The sequence below is a fragment of the Tamandua tetradactyla genome, chromosome 20, assembly GCF_023851605.1.
Source record: "Tamandua tetradactyla isolate mTamTet1 chromosome 20, mTamTet1.pri, whole genome shotgun sequence".
Lineage (NCBI taxonomy): Eukaryota > Metazoa > Chordata > Mammalia > Pilosa > Myrmecophagidae > Tamandua > Tamandua tetradactyla.
This window is the reverse complement of record NC_135346.1, coordinates 36,091,247-36,111,494: the sequence shown is the minus strand read 5'-3', so window position 1 is coordinate 36,111,494 and position 20,248 is coordinate 36,091,247. Positions and strand designations below refer to the sequence as shown.

The 20,248-nt window shown below is 41.6% G+C and overlaps 1 long non-coding RNA gene across 3 annotated transcripts in view; it reads right to left on the bottom strand.

Moving 5' to 3' along the window:
- Window positions 1-20,248, bottom strand: part of LOC143664549 (uncharacterized) — a 55,172-nt gene that overhangs the window by 24,928 nt on the left and 9,996 nt on the right. Inside the window, exons 2-3 of one of the 3 annotated variants that reach the window (XR_013166471.1) lie at window positions 8,854-8,968; window positions 7,759-7,827 (exon numbers count right to left, since the gene is read on the bottom strand). The exons of 1 other annotated variant lie outside the window; for it this stretch is intronic. This is a non-coding gene — a long non-coding RNA (uncharacterized LOC143664549). The remainder of the gene's footprint in view (window positions 1-7,758; window positions 7,828-8,853; window positions 8,969-20,248) is intronic. One more of the 3 variants, XR_013166472.1, reaches the window with a different exon arrangement.

Below are 20,248 nucleotides of genomic sequence, written 5' to 3'. Positions count from 1 at the left end.
AAATCCTAAATACCAGAGAATGCAGTATTGGGGGCCGCTCAGTGTCGCACCAGTTCCTGTATGTGCTGGAACGCCCGGTGCTGCTACTGGGGAGAGCCCTCCTCAGGAAACTGCACAGCCAGATTACTTTTAGGCCTGGAGGAAAAGCCTCCTTAGGGATTGATGGCCCCAGAAGATCCTACTTCTAACCACACCAGAGGGCGAAGAATGGCAGCTGCACAAGGAGCCCGAGGTGGGAGGGGAGGTCTGCCCTAGCCTGCCATTCCCAGACATTCCAAGTGTCTGGGCTGAGCACAACCCGCCAGGCCTAGCCAAACACTGCCCCATGGTGGTAACTGCCCTGAAGCCCAAGGCAGTGGGACACTACCCGATCCCTCAGAAGGCCCTCAAGGGGATCCAAGGCCATTTGGTGCAGCTGAAATCCCACCAGATCATCCGGCTCTGCAACTCCCCATGGAACACCCCACTACTACCTGTGAAGAAAGCTCAAATGAGGGAATTTCACCTGGTTCAAGACCTGCAAGCTGTCAATGCAGCCTTGGAAACCATTCACCCATGTTTGCTAATCCATATACCCTCCTGAGCCTGGTCCCAGGCAAAGACAAATGGCTCTCATGCTTGGACTTGAAGGATGCCTTCTTCTGCATCTGGGTAGCCCCAGTCAGCCAGGAAATATTTGCCTTCAAATGGGAAAGGCCCTCTGTGGGAACCAGAAAACAGTATACCTGGACTTGGTTGCCTCTGGGGTTCAAAAACTCCCACACTATTTTTGGCAAGCACTAGGGAAGAAATTACAATTATTCCCGGCTAAAGATTACAACTGCCCTCTCCTACAGAATGTAGATGATCTCCTGCTTGCCGCTGAATCCCTCAGTGACTGTGAGCAAGGGACAGAGTGCCTTCTCTGTCACCTAGACCAGACAGGGTACTGCGTGTCCCGGAAAAAGCCCAAATCCACCAGCAGCACATCAATATTTGAGCCTCTACAGAAAGGGGCCTAAAGCCTAGGGCTGGTGCATAAGTGGGTGGTCTGTGCCATCCCCACACCAACTTCCAGAAAACTAGTCAGAGAGTTTTGGGGGGCAACCAGGTTCTGCAAAGTCTGGATCTCGAACTACGTGCTCTTAGGGAGACCCCTCTACGAAGTCACAAAGTGGGGGCAACAGAGACCCATCCCAATGGGGAGCTGAGGAAGAGCACACTTTCCAGCATCCAGAGACGGCACTCACGCAGGCCCTGAGTCTAGGCCTCCGGACTTGGAGAAACCCTTCACCCTGTCCGTCCACAAGCGGGAAGGTTGTCTTAACACCAAACAACCTAGCGCCAGGATGGGAGGACTAAACAACCAGTTAGCAGGTCCAAACCCGTTTGAATACCTACAGGTCGACTTCCCTGAACTTCCAAGGGCACAAGGGTGTGGCTACCTCCTGGTATTCATCTGCCCTTTCTCAGGATAGGTGGAGGCGTACCTCACCCGCTCGGAAACTCCTCAGGAGGTTAGGCAGGCCCTCTTAAAGGACATCATTCCTCGGTAAGGAATGCCCCTCACCATCGGCTCAGAGCCGAGGCCCTCCAAAAGCTGGCAAAGGCCTTCCAGATAACTTGGAAACTCCACACTGCTTACTGGCCACAAAGCAGTGGAAAGGTGGACCAAAAACTGGACTCTGAAGGGACAATTGAAAAAAAATCTGCCAGGAAACAAAACTGACCTGGTATAGGCACTCCCTGTAGCTCTGCCCCTACAAAGAAAACAGGCTTCTCCCTTTTGAACTAGTATATGGGAGGCCACCACTCCTCACCAGAATCTTGCAGGGAAATGGGAAACTTTAGCCTAACCAGCATTTGGTTCAGCTAGGAAAAGCTTAGCTTTAGGTGAGCTAAAAGGAAAAGCATTAAAAGCAGTTCCTGAGCTTTTTCACATCTAGCCCCCTGCCCACATACATGAATTTGAACCAGGGAGCTTGGTATGGGTAAAAGACTGGACAATGGCTCCATCCAGCCTCAGTGGAGAGGTCCTTACCATGACATCTCAGCTACCCCAACAGCTGTCAGAGTTGCGACCATTCTGTGGATCCATCACTCAGGTTAAGAGGGCCACTGCAGACGACCCTGGGAGTGCATCCCTGATCCTGAAAACCCAATGCATATCATTCTCCAGAAACCACTGTGCCCTTCTCCATCACAGCCAAAGTCAACTGACCAGCCTACAGCTGAAGCCTGAGTGATAGTCTTTGCCCTGTTCTAGCTCACCGGAAGCAGCTTGTCAATGCATGGCTAAAGCTTGAGGACACCTTTAAGCCCTGCTTCAGTCACCACATAAGCTGACTGATCTATGCAAGGCTGAAGTTTGAGGGGCTGCAAACCAGCCTAAATGTCCCCTTCCTCTTCCCTATAAGTGCTCCTGTGCTGCGGGTACTCCTGTTAGGCCCCTGTTCTTGCTAATCGGGTTCCTGATCCCCCTTGTTTTCTTAGCTGCCACCCTGAGTGTGTGTCTCCACTCCTCCCCTGAGGCTAACTGTACATCCATGTGGTGGTACTCCCCTCAGCCAGCACCATGCACCTCTCTGTTTCTGCTCGGCATGGTCAGAAGCCCTTCCAAGGGGAATGACACATGCCAGGCATGCCTCAAGACCACCTATATTGAAGAAAAGGTGGAAACTACCATAGTTTTCTATAACCAGTATTCATGCCAGGGCAGTTCTCAGATCTGCATTCTTAATGGAACCCAGTATTCTGTATGTACCCTAAAGGAAGGTCCCCCAGTACGTTATAACTCCACCTCACCAGACTCCTTGGTCTACCAAGGAAAAACTCTCACTACTGCCCCTGAGGGAAGGCCCACAGTCTGTCTAACCTTCAACACCTGTACACCTGTATGATGCTGGGCTTCACACACCTGGTTGTAAGCTTGCAGGACTGTGGTAGGGAGCCGCCAGTACAGGTTTCAGGGACATTCAGGACAATTTTAACTCCACCAGCTTAAGGAATTCACCACTCCCAGTCCTCCTGGTAGACAGGTGTACACAGTCCTGGGGATTCCCTAACTGGGAGTCGGGGCCAACATGCTGATGAATGGCACAGGGTCCCATCCTGCTAGACCGGAAAACACAGGCCCACCAACCAGTTCTGAACAGGGCCCATTACTCCACTTACTTCGGACAAGAGTCTGACCTGCCCAGACCCACCCAGAACCTGTTTGTACAGCTGGCTGAGCAGATTCTTCCTCTCTCAATGTCACCTCATGTTATGTCTGTGGAGGAACAAGAATAGGAGAAGCCATGGAAGCCCAGGAATGGGAAGTACCCAGAAACCTAAGCATCACTCTCCTAGAATTCCCCGAGCCTCAGGGCAGCCAGTCACTGCTATGGTAGGGAAAACACTGCATGGGGTTCCTCTTTCACCACACCAGTCAGTGAGCTCCTATGTCTAGGACAGCAGGTATACAACACCAGCACAAGGAAAACTGCCTGGAAAGGGAAGAAACATAACAGCCTATCATTCCCTTTTCCTGCATTTAATCTTACTAAATTTGGGGAAGATGTGAGCACCCGCAGCCTTTGGCCAGCTCCTGCAGGGCTCTATTGGATATGTGGGCAGACAGCCTACAGCAGTTACCTGCTGGGTGGACTGGGTCATGCGCAATAGGAACCATTAGACCAGCCTTTTTCCTAACCCCTATGGCGCAGGGAGGACAGCTAGGATACCCTATGCAAGTGGGTCCCAGACAGAAGAGACGTGTAAGTGCAGGAATAACCACTGGGGATTGGGAGGATAATGAGTGGCCCCCAGAACGAATAATCCAGTATTATGGAACTGCAATCTGGGCTGAAGACAGTTCCTGGGGCTATAAAACTCCTATTTACATACTCAACCACATCATCCATCTTCAAGCTGTGTTGGAGTTAATAACCAACAGGACTGCAATGTGATAGCACCTATCACAACAGGAAGATGAGATATAAGTGATGCAATTGCTCACTAGCATGAGCAAGCATCAAAGGGGGAATTAGCAAGTAAGCTCCCAGCAGCAAGCAGGCGCCTCCCCCCATAACTCAGTTTGACAACCCTTCCTGGTTCTGGCCACCAGCAAGCAGCCAATCACCTCCATCTCTGTAGCCAGTTACCATATTAGGAAACACTGCCAGTAGCCAATCACCTCACTCGAGTGTTACCAATTGCCATATTAGGAAGATGCTAGTAGCCATTCTGTCTATTAATACCTTGTATCAGCCCCTGATTGGGGCTCAGACTTTCAGAGGTGACCCGCCTGAGCCCTATGGCCATAGACTAGTAAAACCTACTTCCTGAAACTTCAGAACCTTGATCCCAGTTCATTTCTGTTTCCACATTAATGTTCCTGGAGGCTTGCAGCCTCGTTCCTGGTTGCATGCTCCAGTCCTGTTTTTGTGTAATGTTCCTGGAGGCTCTTGCAGAGCCTCATTCCTGATTTCTTGCTACACTAGAAGGAATTTTCAGGACAACATTGCACCAGGAATTATAACTTTTCCCAAGGCTGAGAGAAGCAATAGTTGAAGCTAATGGTATTATCAGCTGAAAACCTCATCAGGCCTTAATCCCAAAAGCCTTGATTGGAACAATCTTCATACAGCTGTATCCTATGATATCTTGAGCCAAAGGCCAAGCCTTTCCCTAAACAGATTAAGGTAGTAGTTAGCCCAACCAACACGTGTCAGAATCAACAGGAAGGTATTTTGCTCTGCCAACCCCCAGAGTTTCTAATTCAAGAATTTGCATCTTTAATAAATCCCCAGGTAATGCTGATGCAGTTGGTGGAAAACCAATCTTAGAGAAACACTAGATTATGGGTTAGGGGAACACACATCTCAGTGGGGAGAGCCAGCAGGAACTCTAAACTAAAAGACATCAGATTTGCATATATAATTCATTACCCTCAAGGTAAACCTACAGGTATTTTACAAAATGAGTGCAGTGATCTTTGGCATACCTTCCTTAAGAACTAGAGTCTCAATTTATTAACACTCATTATCCCCATTAGAATTGAATATGTTATATGGCTGGTGCCCAAGAAATTTCAGGCGTCAATGAGAAGTTTCCCCAAAAGTCCCTGTACTGGTTTGAAATGATGTATGGACCCTAGAAAAGCCATGTTTTAATCCTAATCCCATTTTGTAAAGGCAGCTGCTTCTTCTAATCCCTATTCAGTATTGTTTGTTTGAAACTAATCAGATCATCTCCCTGGAGGTGTGATTTAATCAAGAGTGGTTGTTAAACTGGATTAGGTGATGACATGTCTCCACCCATTTGGGTAGGTCTTAATAAGTTTCTGGAGTCCTATAAAAGAGGAAAGATTTTGGAGAAAGAGATTCAGAGAGAGCAGAGAATGCTGCAGCACCACGAAGCAGAGAGTTCACTAGCCAGTGCTTTGGAGATGAAGAGGGTAAACAGCTCCCGGGGAGCTTCATGAAACAGGAAGCCAGGAGAGAAAGTAGTAGATGACGCCATGCTCACCATGTGCCCTTCCAGCCAAGAGAGAAACCATGACTGTGTTCGCCATGTGCCTTCTCACTTGAGAGAGAAACCTAAACTTCATCAGCCTTCCTGAATCAAGGCATCTTTCACTGGATGGATGCCTTTGATTGGACATTTCTATAGACTTGTTTTAATTGGGACATTTTCTCAACCTTAGGACTGTAAACTAGCAACTTATTAAATTCCCCCTTTTAAAAGCCATTCTGTTTCTGGTATATTGCATTCCAGCAGCTAGCAAACTAGAACAGTCCCCCAAAATATAAGCCACTTATACAGAAATAGGGAATCCATCAGTGAATTCTTGAATGTACGCATCTCCTCCCACCCATGCTCTGAGAGTGAAGATCATGATGACTCACCATCATCCCTCCAGTGGATAAGCCTCACCTTTCACAACCTAGTAGCATAAGGCAGCACTGAGCTAGGCATCTTTGGAGGTAGGGGTGGGAGCAGGGGGGTAGGGGTGGAGGAGTCTGTCAGTTCACAAGTCTCTTTTCTAGAAATTTCCCCTGATCCATGGGTGGGAGGTGGGGGTGAGGGCCATTGTGTGACCCCACTCCCTACCATGTCTGATTGGACCAGAAATGGATGCCGGGCTCACACTCAGCCAATCAGATAGATTTACTCCTGGGAATTTGAAATCAGGCTCAGAGACATCTAGTCAGTATCTCAAATAAGCTGGACTGACTGTCATGAGGTGGCCAGAGTCTAGCAGACAGCCTGAGGAGCAGAGAAAACTAATCTAGAGAAAAAGAGTGCATAAGTGGAAAATGAAGATGGTAAAAGGGTCCTGGCATCAGACTCCAGCTTCTATCTCCTCTGAGCTCAGACCTTCCTGGAGCATTCTCCATCGTCACCCTTGGGTTTCATGTGACATTTTATAGCCTCATCCATTATTTCTCCTGTTCTACTTAAGCTAGTTCCAGTTGGTTTCACTTGTTTATTTAGTCACAGCTATTTATGAAACCCCTGCCCTTTGCCAGGCACTGTCCTGGGCACTGGAGAAACTGGTGACCACAACAGAACTATCACTGGCCCAGTGGAGCTCACAGTTCAGTTCTGTTGCCTGAAACCCAGGTCACTTAATATAGTCACCCACACCACAATATAGGGAAATGCACACACAGAAAGAAAAATCCTTCACACACAAAAAATACAAATTACTGAGCTATCTGCTGAGCACTTTACAATGAGGATTCTCTCACGACAACCCCATAAGGTAGATGGGATTACCCCCATTTGCTCAGGGGCATACAGGATCCAAACTGGAGAGTCTGATCTTCAGAGCCCCTGTCCTTACCCATTTGAGAGAAATACCGAGAACAAAGACACTGTAGGAAAACACATACACACACACAAACACACACACACATGCACACACACAATTTGGGTCCAGCTACATCAGCACAGATGCAGGCATCCTCCTATTCTCTGTCAGCACTGGCCTTTCTACTCCATCATTACCCCCAAAGGAGAAAAATTCAACCCCTCCTCTTCAGAAATAACCTTGAGGAACAGTTGGGCTTAGTAATACTTTAATTGGACAAGAGTCTTCCAAATTTGGCCTCCTGAGAACAGCAGGGATGCATTTTCACCTGCCTTTTAGAAAAAGAGGATTGCATATGAATGCTCTTAGGGTAATGCCAGAGAATCACTTTAAATGCTTTCCCACCAGCAGGTCAGCACTTACCTACTGGAACACCTCCCCAGGAGCCCCATTCAGGTTTCCTTTCAATTCCATCCCAGCCTGCTCCCTGGCAGACACTGGAGATGTAGAAATAGGTGTGGCTGGTCCCAGCTAACGTCCCCTACTGCCCTCAAGGTGGGTAAGCAGACAGCTGTTGGTCATTTGCCAAATTCCATGTTCTTAGTCCCTAGCTGGCTTCTCTTGGATTCTATTTGGGAGGTAAGAACTGGTAGTGAGGCTTCAGTATTGCAGAGTCTGGGGAGGAAATGAGATTCTAAGAGGTAAGGAAGAAGAGAGGGAAGAAGGAGCAGAGCCAACTCCAGGAGCTGTCGGTAGGTGTGCAGCTCCATTTCCCTGCCTGCTAAGTTGGGATTATACCTGTCCTGCCTAGAAACAGCCACCATTTGTTGAGCACCTTTTGTGTGCCAGGTGCCGTGCAAGCACTATATGCATATGACTTTATAGAACTCTGTTAGGCAGAGAAGACTGATCTTATTTTATAATTGAGAAAACAGAGGCCTCGAAAGGCAAAGGAGTTTGTCCTGGTACACGTAACTTACAAATGAGGACAGCTGCCAGTCACTTGCCAAATTCCACGTTCTCAGCCACCAGTTGACTTCCCTCAGATTCTATTTGGGAGGTAAGAATGGGTAGTGAGGAGAGAGAGACACACAGAAGCACCAGAACATCTTCATTATTAGCCAGCAACCTCTTCTAGCTGGAACTCCACTTCCTCATCTCCCCCATTCCCTCCCTGAATTATTTCCTGTAGGTTTCTTAGATCCATTTTCAGGATCCTAAAACAGGAAGCTTCAGCTGACACCCCACCCAGCAAGTCCACAGAACTCTGATAGAATGCTCTGACAAAACAGATCCTATCACCTTTGCTGGAAAGGTTTTTTTTTTAAAGAAATCTAAATAGTACTGAGGAAATTGAAAAGTGGGGAGTGGATTCAGAGTTGAGCCTTCAATTGCTTTTCTAAAGAGCGATAGGAAATATCTGTCTTAGAAACCCGGAAGTGGAGCTTCGTGGTAAATTTGGGAAAAGTGTGAACCCCTTCTGCCGCCCCATCCCCTCTGCTGGTAAGAATCACACATCCTCCATTTAGTGTTCTCTGCTTTGCCCTCACACAAGCTGCATGGTAGGTGCCCTTTCTCCATTTTTCCTTTGTGCCAGTTTGAAAGTATTATGTACCCCAGAAAAGCCATGTTTTAATTCTGATTCAATCTTGTGGGAGCATATCCTTCCTCAGTTGAGCCTTCGGATGAAACCTCTATCTTGACTAAAACTTTGATTGCAGTGAGAGATCCTGAAGCAGAAGACCTAGTTAAGCTGTGCCTGGGTTCCTGATCCACCAGCTGTGAGAAAATAAACCTGAGTTGCTTTAAGTTTGGGGGAACTTGTTACACTGCCATCAAAAACCAATATACCCTCACACTGTGGAAGTCCGAGACCTATCCCAAGCACCTTAATCTCATGTTCCCTCTGGATTAGTGTGATCAATGGACCATAACACCATTCCTCTTCCATAATCCCTAATCCATTACTGTCTCAATCTAGCCATAAATCTGTCTCTTCTCTGATTTCCATAGACTAAAGGAGCAGCTACAGTTCATCAGTGCAAACAACTTCAAATTGGACAAGTGATACTTACAGCCAACAGTTGCCACCCCACACAAATCCCATCAGTAGCTCAAGATGGCCCAACTTCCTTTTGCCAGAGAACTTCCTCCCACAGAAGGCCAGAAGTATTAGAGAATTAACAGTTCCTGAAAGGAGGCCTCAATCAATATATGACAGGATTTGTTATAAAATGTCCCAGATCCCTCCCTCTTCAGGCAGTCTACATTGAGTCCCACAGTTACCCAGAAAAAAATAAGTCCCAGTTACCCAAAGTGCTAAAAGTGACTTGAAAAAACACCTTATATTGGCTGTTCAAACTTCCTTGCCTCCTTACTCCCTTACTGCTGTTTCCTAGGATTACCTTCTAAGTAAACTATTTGCCTTCAAATCCCCGTCCCAAGGTCTTTTTCTGGAGAATCCAAATTAAGAAAATGTTTTTGTTCTTAAAAGTTCTTATATATAAAACTTCTCCAGGAAGTTCTTACTGGCTGCTCTACCCCAGCTTCATGTTATCTCACGGTCTCCTTTCCCCCTTCTCCCTCTGTGACAAAGACTGCTCATTGATGCCAAAATTTATTCTCTCTTTCTTTCTCCTGATTTTAGCTGGGCATATGGCCTGAATAAAGACTACAAGGTGGGACTATCTACATTCTGGCCAATGAGATATAAGAGTAAGATGTTTGTGTGTATGATTTCTGGGAAATATCCTTAATGTTAGGGACATGCTCTCCTCTGTCCTTCACTTCCTAAGAAAAATGTGCTAATTTGAATCTGTTAATGGACCCCAGAAAAGACCATGTTCTTTTACTCCATTTTGGTAGGTAGCAGACCTATTGTGGGTGGGAGCTGGTGTGACCCAGCTGGTGTGACCCAGTCCATTCAAGACGGTTCTTACTCCTTCACTGGAGTCTTTTATGGGAGGATGAAAGACAGAAACACTGGGAGAGAGAGCACAGAGAAAAATGCCCAGAGACATTTGGAGATAGACATTGAAACCAGAGCGTAGTTTCACCATGTACCTTACCATGTGACATCACCATGTGCCTTACTACATGACAGAGAAACCCCAGATGCTAGCAGCCTTTCCTCAGAGAAGGTATCTTCTTCTTGATGCCTTCGTTTGGACATTTCTATGGCCTTAGAACTGTAAATATATAACCTATAAAACCCAATCAAAAAAGTCAACCCATTTCTGATATACTGCATTTTGGCAGCTTTAGCAAACCAAAACAAGAAATTATGGTGCCAACTAATAAGATAATAATATAATAATAATAAGATAAATCACTCTACATAATCATAGTAATTTCACCACTCTACATAACATTTATGCCAAGCAGTGTGGCCAGTGCTTACGTGATTAACTCATCCTTACAGATCTGTATTTTCATTTTATAAAACTAGCAATTTGTTATGCCTTTCTTTTATAAACTGTATATCAGTATAATGAACTAGTAGATGAAAGGAAGTTTTTCATTATACAAGAATTTCAGTTATTAACTGATGAAGAAATGATAGAATTGTAATATCACCACTTTGCAGCCCCTAATGAATTAATGGATCCAGGCAATGATCTTCAGTGGATATTACAATTATTTTAAAAAGGAAACAAGACTTATATGGTTCCTCAAGGAAGAACACAGCACCTATGAAGAAGTCTTACCCCACACTGCCAGAAGACTTACACATCTGGACGTCATGTTTCACACAGGGTGAAGGGTAATGATTTTCCTTGCAGGGCTTAGAGAGCAAGAGGCCACATCTGAGCAACAAAAGGGGTTCTCTGGAAATACCTCTTCGGCATAATTATAACTAGGTTTAGCTTCTCTGTTACAAAAATGTTTTATAAGAGGAAGCCTCAAGTTTAAAAAAATAATACAATAAATGAATAAATAAAAAAGATCAAGGGCTTGGCCTATTAACTTGGAAGTCCCTAATGCTTGAGAGAATATCAGGGATTTCCCAGGTGGGAAAGTTCAATAGTTCCATATTCTTCTCCAGTCCCTCAAGATACTTTGCCAATACTTTAAATTACCTGCCCAGCATACTGCGGAACATATCCAGGTATTATATTAATCTATATAGAATTGCAAGACCTTGTTCCCAGTTGTAGGCTCCATGTGTTTAGGTTATTTAACTGAACCAGCCAGATATAGTTAAATTAGATTGTATTCTACAGAAAATTTAGCTTTTGAACAAAATAAACCTCTCTTCTTTTGGTCTCATACAGTAGGTGAAGTTCTAAAATACAGACAATATCATCCTTTACTCTGTGTTCTGATTTACTGTAGTCCTAATCAGATCAGCTTTGTTCCTGTCTCTAATTGAAGGCTGATCTCTTTTTTGGCTTCTTTAACAGTTACTGTATGTAGGAATCCTGACTTTCAGAGCTGCAAAACTCAAGCTCTGAGTCTTAGGTGTCACACAGATACCAAAAGTTCTAGGAAAATACCAGGCTATATACATATAGCACAGTATCTCAGAAGTTAGAAATAACACTTAAAGCTCAGGAGTAAATGTGACTGCTGTAAGAGCTTACAATCTAGGTAGGCCTAAATTTCCTTTAAGTATTTTCTAAAAGAGATCATATAATATTTGCCCTTTTGTTTCTGGCTTATTTTGTTCAATATAATGCACTCAGGATTCATTCACCCCGTTGCATGCCTCATGACTTCATTCCTTTCTGTAGCTGCACAATATTCCATTGTATATATACACCACAGTTCACCTTTCTGCTTCTCAGTCAATATACCCTCCGGCCACCTCTATCCACTGAGTATCATGAATAATTTCACCATAAACATCAGTGTGCAAATGTTTATTCGAGTCCCTGCTTTCAGTTCTTTCAAGTATATTACCAGTAATAGGATTGCCTTAATCATATGGCAACCCTATATTTAGCCTCCTGTGGCTCCAGCGCATTATCCACCAGAGGGCTGCCCCCATCTGCTACCCTACCAACATTGAATCAGTATACCTCTTTCTCCACATCTTCTCTAGTATGTGACTCTATCTGTTTGCTTATTTACTTTGAATCTGCAGATTTTCTTAAGATCTATTCATAAAGCATAGATCCAAAATAAACAATGTTTCACAGTACCCTCACTTCGTTGTACAACCATCACTCTCAACTTTAGATAATCTTCTTGTTCCAAAGAGAAGAATAACCCACACCAAAGAGAAAATCCAAAACTCCCCTTAACTCTTGTCTTCGTCTCCCCACCCCACATTATTTACCCCTAGTGTTGTTGTGGTACTAGTGATATATTCCTGTGAAATACAGACCATGGCATGCAATAGGTAGTTTTTCCCATTTATCTTTCTATTATTAACTCTTTGTATAAATATCATACTTTTGAAGTAGTTCATGCAAGAACTTACTTACATTTATAGTTCTAATCAGTGAAGTACATGGCTCTAAACAACCCCTTTCAATCATGTTCGCCTTTAATATGGTACTATTTACTCATAAACCCCTTAATGAACTGTCTTCACCTCTGTCTATTCCCATACTTTTAAGTTCAATCTTATTAACTAGTCTGTACATATTAGGCAACGATTCCCCCTTCTAGCTCCTGTCTATCTCTAGATCCCCTATTTTCTACATTTTAAGACTCTGAGTTTATATTTTCGAGGGGGTTCATATTAATGAAATCATACAGTACCTACCCTTTTGTGTCTGACTTTTTTCACTGAGGATTGTGTCCTCAAATTTCATCCATGTTGTCGTATGTTTTAAGATCTCATTTCTTCTTACTACTGCATAATATTCCATCATATGCATATACCACACTTTATCTACTCACCTGTTGATGAAAACTTGGGTTGTTTCCATCTTTTGGCAATTGCAAATAACGCCACTGTGATAATCAGTGTGCAAATGTCTGTTTGTGACACTGCTTTCAGCTCTTCTGGGGATATATACTGAGTAGAGGTATTACCAAATTGTAGAGCAACTCAATATTTAATTTCCTGAGGAACCACCAATCTGTCTTCCACAGTGGCTATACCATTATCCATTCCCACCAGTAGTATGAGTGATCCAGTTTTTCCACATCCTCTCCAACATTTGTAGTTTCCTGTTTGTTTAATGGCAGCTATTCTTATAGGTGTAAGATAATATCTCATTGTGGTTTTGATTTGCATTTCCCTTATAGCTAATGAAGATGGACATCTTTTCATGTGCTTTTTAGCCATTGTTTTTCCTCTTCAGAAAAATATCTATTCATATCTTTTGCCCATTTTATAATTGGGTTGTTTGTTTTTTGTTCTCGAGTAGTATGATTTCTTTAAATACTGGATATTAAACCCTTATCAGATATATGGTTTCCAATATTTTCTCCCATTGAGTTGGCTGCCCCTTCACCTTTTTGACAAAGTCCTTTGAAGCACAGAAGCATTTGATTTTGATGAGTTTCCATTTATCTATTTTTTCTTTCATTATTTGTGCTTTGACTATAAGGTCTAAGAAACTACCTCCTGTTACTAGGTCTTGAAGATGTTTCCTTATGTTTTTTTCTAGAAAAACATGGTACTTGCTCTTATATTTAGGTCTTTGATCCTCTTTGAGTTAATTTTTGTACAAGATACAAGTTGGGGTCCCCTTTCATTCCTTTGGCTACCAGTTCTCCCAGCCCCATTTATTAGAAGACTATTCTGTTTCAGTTTAGTGGATATGGGGGCCTGAACAAAGACTTTGTTAAAATGACCATAAAAATGCTCAAGGAGGAGAAGGAAAATACAGAGAAAGAACTAAAGGATATCAGGAAAACAATGAGAGGCAATATAAAAATCTTATTAACGAGATAGAAATTTTCAAAAGGAATCAAACAGAACTCCTGGAGTTGAAGACCACGATAATTGATATGACAAGTTCCTAGGAGGGTTTCAAAAGCAAATTACAGTCATTTCAGACACCACCACCTGCCACCACAGTCCACTGCCCAGAGCCATGGTCAACCCCACTATGTTCTTCAACATTGCTGTAGACAGCCCTTGGGATGCATCTCCTTTGAGTTGTTTGCAGACAAAGTTCCAAAAACAGCAGAAAATATTCATACTCTGAGCCCTGGGTATAAAGGATTTGGGTTAAGGGTTCCTGCTTTCACCAAATTATTCCTGGATTTATTTGCCAGGGTGGTGACTTCACACACCATAATAGCACTGGTGTCAAGTCCTTCTATGGAGAGAAGTTTGATAACGAGAACTGAATGCTGAAGCATACCAGTCATGGCATCCTGTTCATGGCCAATACTAGGTCCAACACAAATGGTTTCCAGTTTTTCACCTGCCCTGCTAAGACTGAGTGGTTAGATGGCAAGCATACACCTTTGGCAAGTTGAAAAAGGGAATGAATATTGTGGAAGCCATGGAGTGCTTTGTGTAGTTCATTAGTGGGGTTATAAGTAATATTGCCATATTGGAGGTGAATATGATTGAAACAGGTTGTATAGAGCCATGTTCCCACTGATCAACACTACTAATAAAAATATGTTTTTGCATGAGCTACTTCATAGGTATGAATCTTGTACAAAGAGTGAAACTGATAGGGGTACAGGGGGAAAACTACTATTGCATGTTATGGCCTATAGTTAGCAAGAAGACATTAACAGTACCATAGCAATACCAGAGGTAAATAATTGGGGGGGGGGGGACTTAAGGGAAGATTTAGATTCCCTATTTGGTGAGGGTGTGTTAATCTGTATTTTTCTCTTTGGAGCAATGAAAATTGTTTAAAATTGAGAGTGTTGATGGTTGTAAAACTAAGTGAGGATATTGTGAGACGCGGACTGTTCATTTTGGACATTATCCATGATACCCAACGGATGGAGGTGGCTGAAGGATACATTGATTAAGAAGCAGAAGGGTGAACTGTGGTATATAAATATGAGGGAATATTGTATGGCTTAAAGAACGAGGTCACGAGGCATGCAACAAGGTGAACGAATCTTGGGGATATTAGGTTGTGCAAGATAATCCAGAAACATAAGAACAAATATTGTATGGTCTCTTTTACAAAATACTAGTAAGAAAATTGGAGCCCAGATTGTAAGGTCTCAAAGCAGTCACACTTAGTCCTGAGTTGTAAGGGTTAGTTCTAGATTCTGAGATGCTGTGCTATATGTGCATAACTTGGTGTTTTCCTGGAATTTGAGGTACCTATGTGACACCTAAGACACAGAGTTGGAGTTCTGCAGCTCTGAAAGTCAGCATTGTGACATATAACAACTGTTAAAGAAACAAACAAACAAAAAAAAACACATCAGGCTTGGGTTAGAGACAAGGGAACTAAGGTAAATCAGAATACAGGGCAAAAGATATTATCTTTATTTTAGAGCTTCACTATTATATGAGACCAAAGGAACAGAGTTTTATTTTGTCCAAAACCTAAATTTTCAGTAGCACACAATTTAAATCAACTGCCTGGATAGCTCATTTAAACAACTCAAACACACTGGAGCCCAGAATGAGAACAAGGGCTTGTAATTTGATATAGCTTAATGTAATACCCAGATATATCCCAGAGTATGTTGGGTAGATAATTTAAAAATATGGCAAAGCCCCTTGAGGGACTGAAGAACAAATATGAAACTATTAAACTTTCCTGCCTGGAAAACCCCTGATACTTTCTCAAACATTAGAGACTCCCAAGTTAATAGGCCAAGTCCTTGAGTTTGAGGCTTGCTCTTATGAAACTTATTTCTGTAGCATAGAACCTAAACCTATCTATAAGTATGCCTAAGAGTTACTTGCAGAGAAATTCTTTTGTTGCTTAGATTAGGCCCCTCTCTCTCTAAAACCAACTCTACAAGTAAAATCATTATCCTCTATATAAGGCTCTATCTGAGATTCTATAGAAGTTTTAAGCACTCAGTTTACTTTCCAGAAACCTATATCCTCCAGATGGCTTCTAGGCCAGATAAATTCTGAAACCCATAGGAGACAGCCCCTCCAAGACCATCAACTAGTTCCATCCCCCTACCCCATATTGTCGATACTCCTTTCAACATGAAAATGTTAGAAAGGGCATAGCCCAAATATCCCTAAAGAGGAGGAGAAGGATCAAAAGAGAAAGAAGAGTTATAACAGAGAAGATAGAACTTAAAAATGCTGAATCATTATATTGATACTTCTTTTTAGTCTCCAGTGTCTTGAAGTAGCTAGAAGGAAAAACCTGAAATTTTGAAACTGCAACCCACACCAAACTCTGAACTCTATTCTATAACTACTTGCTAAAATGTACTTCGAAATTTATTGCTTTATATATATATATACTATTTTTCACAATAAAAAATGTTTTTAAAATATATACATATATATATATATATTCAAACTGAAAAAAAAATGAGGGAGAGATTAAGATATTCCCAGGTAAACAAAAGCTGAGGGAATTCATCACAGCAGACCTGGCCTATAAGACTGAAAGGAAAGGACACTAGACAGTGGTCAAAAGCAGCATAAAGATAACCATTTGGGTAATTATAAATGGCCAGTAATGTTTTATATTGTTTGGTATATACTTTCACTTCTTACTTCCTAAAATTGCTAAAACTCAAATGCATAAAAAGTAACAATAAAGTTGTTTTTGGGACATACAAAGTACAAAGTCATAAGTGATATGTATTTTAAAATGTGGGGACAGAGGAGTACAGAAAAATATATATCTATGCTATTAAAGTCAAGACGTTATCAAACCAAATATCATTGTTATGGATTTAGGATGTTAACTTTTAACAACATAGTAACCACAAGGAAAATAAGATGAAAATGTAATCCATATAGAAAACAGATGGTATAACATAAAAGTTCAAATAAATATAAAATTAGGCATTATATTTATAAAGAGATTGTCCAACTCAACAACAAAAAGACAGCCAACCCAATTACAAAATGGGAAAAAGACTTGAACAGACACCTCTCAGAAGAGGAAATACAAATGGCCAAAAGGCACATGAAGAGATGCTCAATGTCCCTGGCCATTAGAGAAATGCAAATCAAAACCACAATGAGATATCATCTCACACCCACCAGAATGGCCATTATCAACAAAACAGAAAATGACAAGTGCTTCAGAGGATGCGGAGAAAGAGGCACACTTATCCACTGTTGGTGGGAATGTCAAATGGTGCAACCACTGTGGAAGGCAGTTTGGCGGTTCCTCAAAAAGCTGAATATAGAATTGCCATACGACCCAGCAATACCATTGCTAGGTATCTACTCAGAGGACTTAAGGGCAAAGACACAAATGGACATTTGCACACCAATGTTTATATCAGTGTTATTTACAATTGCAAAGAGAAGGAAACAGCCAAAATGTCCATCAACAGAAGAGTGGCTAAACAAACTGTGGTATATACATACAATGGAATATTATGCAGCTTTAAGACAGAATAAACTTATGAAGCATGTAATAACATGGATGGACCTAGAGAACATTATGCTGAGTGAGTCTAGCCAAAAACTAAAGGACAAATACTGTATGGTCCCACTGATGTGAACCGACATTCGAGAATAAACTTGGAATATGTCATTGGTAACAGAGTCCAGCAGGAGTTAGAAACAGGGTAAGATAATGGGTAATTGGAGCTGAAGGGATACAGACTGTGCAACAGGACTAGACACAAAAACTCAAAAATGGACAGCACAATAATACCTAATTGCAAAGTAATCATGTTAAAACACTGAATGAAGCTGCATCTGAGCTATAGGTTTTGTTTTGTTTTGTTTTGTCTGTTTGTTGGTTTGTCTTTTTTTTCTTTTTCCTTTCCTTTTTTTTACTATTATTATTATTTTTATTTTTTTCTCTATATTAACATTCTATACCTTTTTCTGTTGTTTTGCTAGTTCTTTTCCTAAATCGATGCAAATGTACTAAGAAATGATGATCATGCATCTATGTGATGATGTTAAGAATTACTGATTGCATATGTAGAATGGAATGATTTCTAACTGTTGGTTAATTTCTTTTTTTCTTTAATTAATAAAAAAAATTAGGTATTATAAGAATTGAGGGACAAAAATGGGATTAGATTTACAAAGTCTAAATAACTAAATGGCAGAAGAAAAAAGATTGGCAAAATATATTTTTAAAAAAAGCATGACCCAACTATATTCTGTCTGCAAAAGACTCACTTTTTTTTTTTAGTTTCACAATGACTTTTATAGCAGTATTATTAACATTTGCCAAAAGATGGAAACAATTCAAGTGTCCATCAACTGATGAATGGATAAACAAAGTGTGATTCATGGAAACAGTGAAACACCACTCAGCTGCAAAATGGAATGAAACTCTTATGCATGTAAAAAACATATATGAATCTTTTTTTTTCTTCTCAGAGTTCTTTTTTGTTTTATTGAGAAATCTTCACACACATATATTCTATACATGGTGTACACTTGATGGCTCACAATATCATCACATAGTTGTGTATTCATTATCATGATCACTTTTTAGAACATTTGCCTCACTCCAGAAAAATAAATAAAAAGAAAAAACTAGAGCACACCATACACCCTACCCCTCCCTTTCATTGACCACTAGTGTTTCCATCTACCCAATTTATTTTACCCTTTGTCCCCCCTATTATTTATTTATCTAATTTTTATCCATATTTTTTACTCATCTGTCCTTACTCTGGATATAAGGAGCATGAGACACAAGTTTTTCACAATCACATTGTAATCATTATATCTTTTTTTTTGTATGCTGTATGGCGGGGTCACATTTCATTCTTTTTCCATGTGAGTATCCTGTTACTGCACACCATTTGTTGATTTTTTTTCAGTTTGTTTGTTTGTCTTTGTTGGTTTGATTGTTTGTTTGCAAAGCGCATGGGCCGGGAATCCAGGCCGGGAATCTAACCCGGGAATCAAACCCGGGTCTCCTGTATGGAAGGTGAGAATTTTACCACTGAACTACCCTCGCACCCTACCCCTGTAATCATTGTATCTTTACATAATCATCTTCAAGAATCTAGGCTACTGGAACACAATTCAAAAGTTTCAGGTACTTCCCTCCAGCCACTCCAATACACCTATAAACTAAAAAGCGATAGCTATATAATGCGTAAGAATAACCTCCAGGATCACCTCTCAACTCTGTTTGAAATCTCTCAGCCACTGAAACTTAATTATGTCTCAGTTCTCTCTTCCCCATTTTGGTCAAGAAGACTTTCTCAATCTCTTGATGCCAGGTCCCAGTTTACCCTAGGCTTTCTGTCCCACGCTGCCAGGGAGATTTACACCCCCAGGAGTCATGCCCCACGTAGGACGGAGGGCAGTGAGCTCACCTGCTGAGTTGGCTTAGAGAGAGAGAGGCCATATCTGAGCAACAAAAAAGGTTCTCTGGGGGTAACTCTTAGGCCTAATTTTTAGTACGCTTAGCCTATTCTTTGCAGGAATAAGTTTCATTGGGATGAAACCCAAGTTTGAGGGCTCAGCTATTGATTTGGTTGTCCCCACTGCTTGCAAGAATATCTGAAATTCTCTAAATAGGAAGTTGAATGTTTCTTCCTTTCTTCCACATTCCCCCAAGGGGACTTTGAAGATACTTCTTTATTCACTGCCCAAATCACTGTGGGATTTATTGGGGCATCACATTAACCTGGACCAACAAAATCTCACACCCTATTCAAGATTCCATTTGCTTATGGTGTTCAAGTAAACTGACCATACAAGTTAAATTAGGAAATGCACTGCCCAAAATATAAATTTTGCACCAAATGGACATTTCTCCCTTTAGTCTCACACAGAAGTTGAAGTTTTAAAATGTGGACGATATCATCCTCTACCTAGTCTTCTGATATACCTTAGTCCTATCCAGATTAGCTTCATTCATATCTCTACTTGATGTCTGATCAGTTTTTCAACTTTTTAAATAGTTCCTATGAGGTGATGCTGACTTTCATAGCTTCAGAGTTCTAACTCTGAGAAGAAACTCACTTTAAATTCAAAATTACAAGTAGATTCAAAGTGAAAGGCTGGAAAAATACATACCATGCAATTAGTAACAAGGAGCCCTGGGATGGTTATACTAATATCCAATAAAATAGACTTTAAGTCAAAAACAGCTTCATGTGACAAAAGTGGTCGTTGTTTAAGGAAAACAGGGACAGTTCAGTCAGAAGATATGACAATTAAAATATATGAACCTAACAGCAGAACCTTAAAATATATGATGCAAATACTGACAAACTTAAAGGAAGAAACTGACGGTTCTACATTATGAGCAGGTACTTTGATACACCACTTTCAGTAATGGGTAGAATATCTAGTCAAAAGATCAATAAAGAAATACAAGACTTGAACTATACTCTAAACCAACCAGACCTAAGAGATATATGTAGAACACCTCACCCCAAAACAATGGAATATACATTCTTCTCTAGTGTACATGGATCATTCTCCAGGACAGACCATGTGTCAGG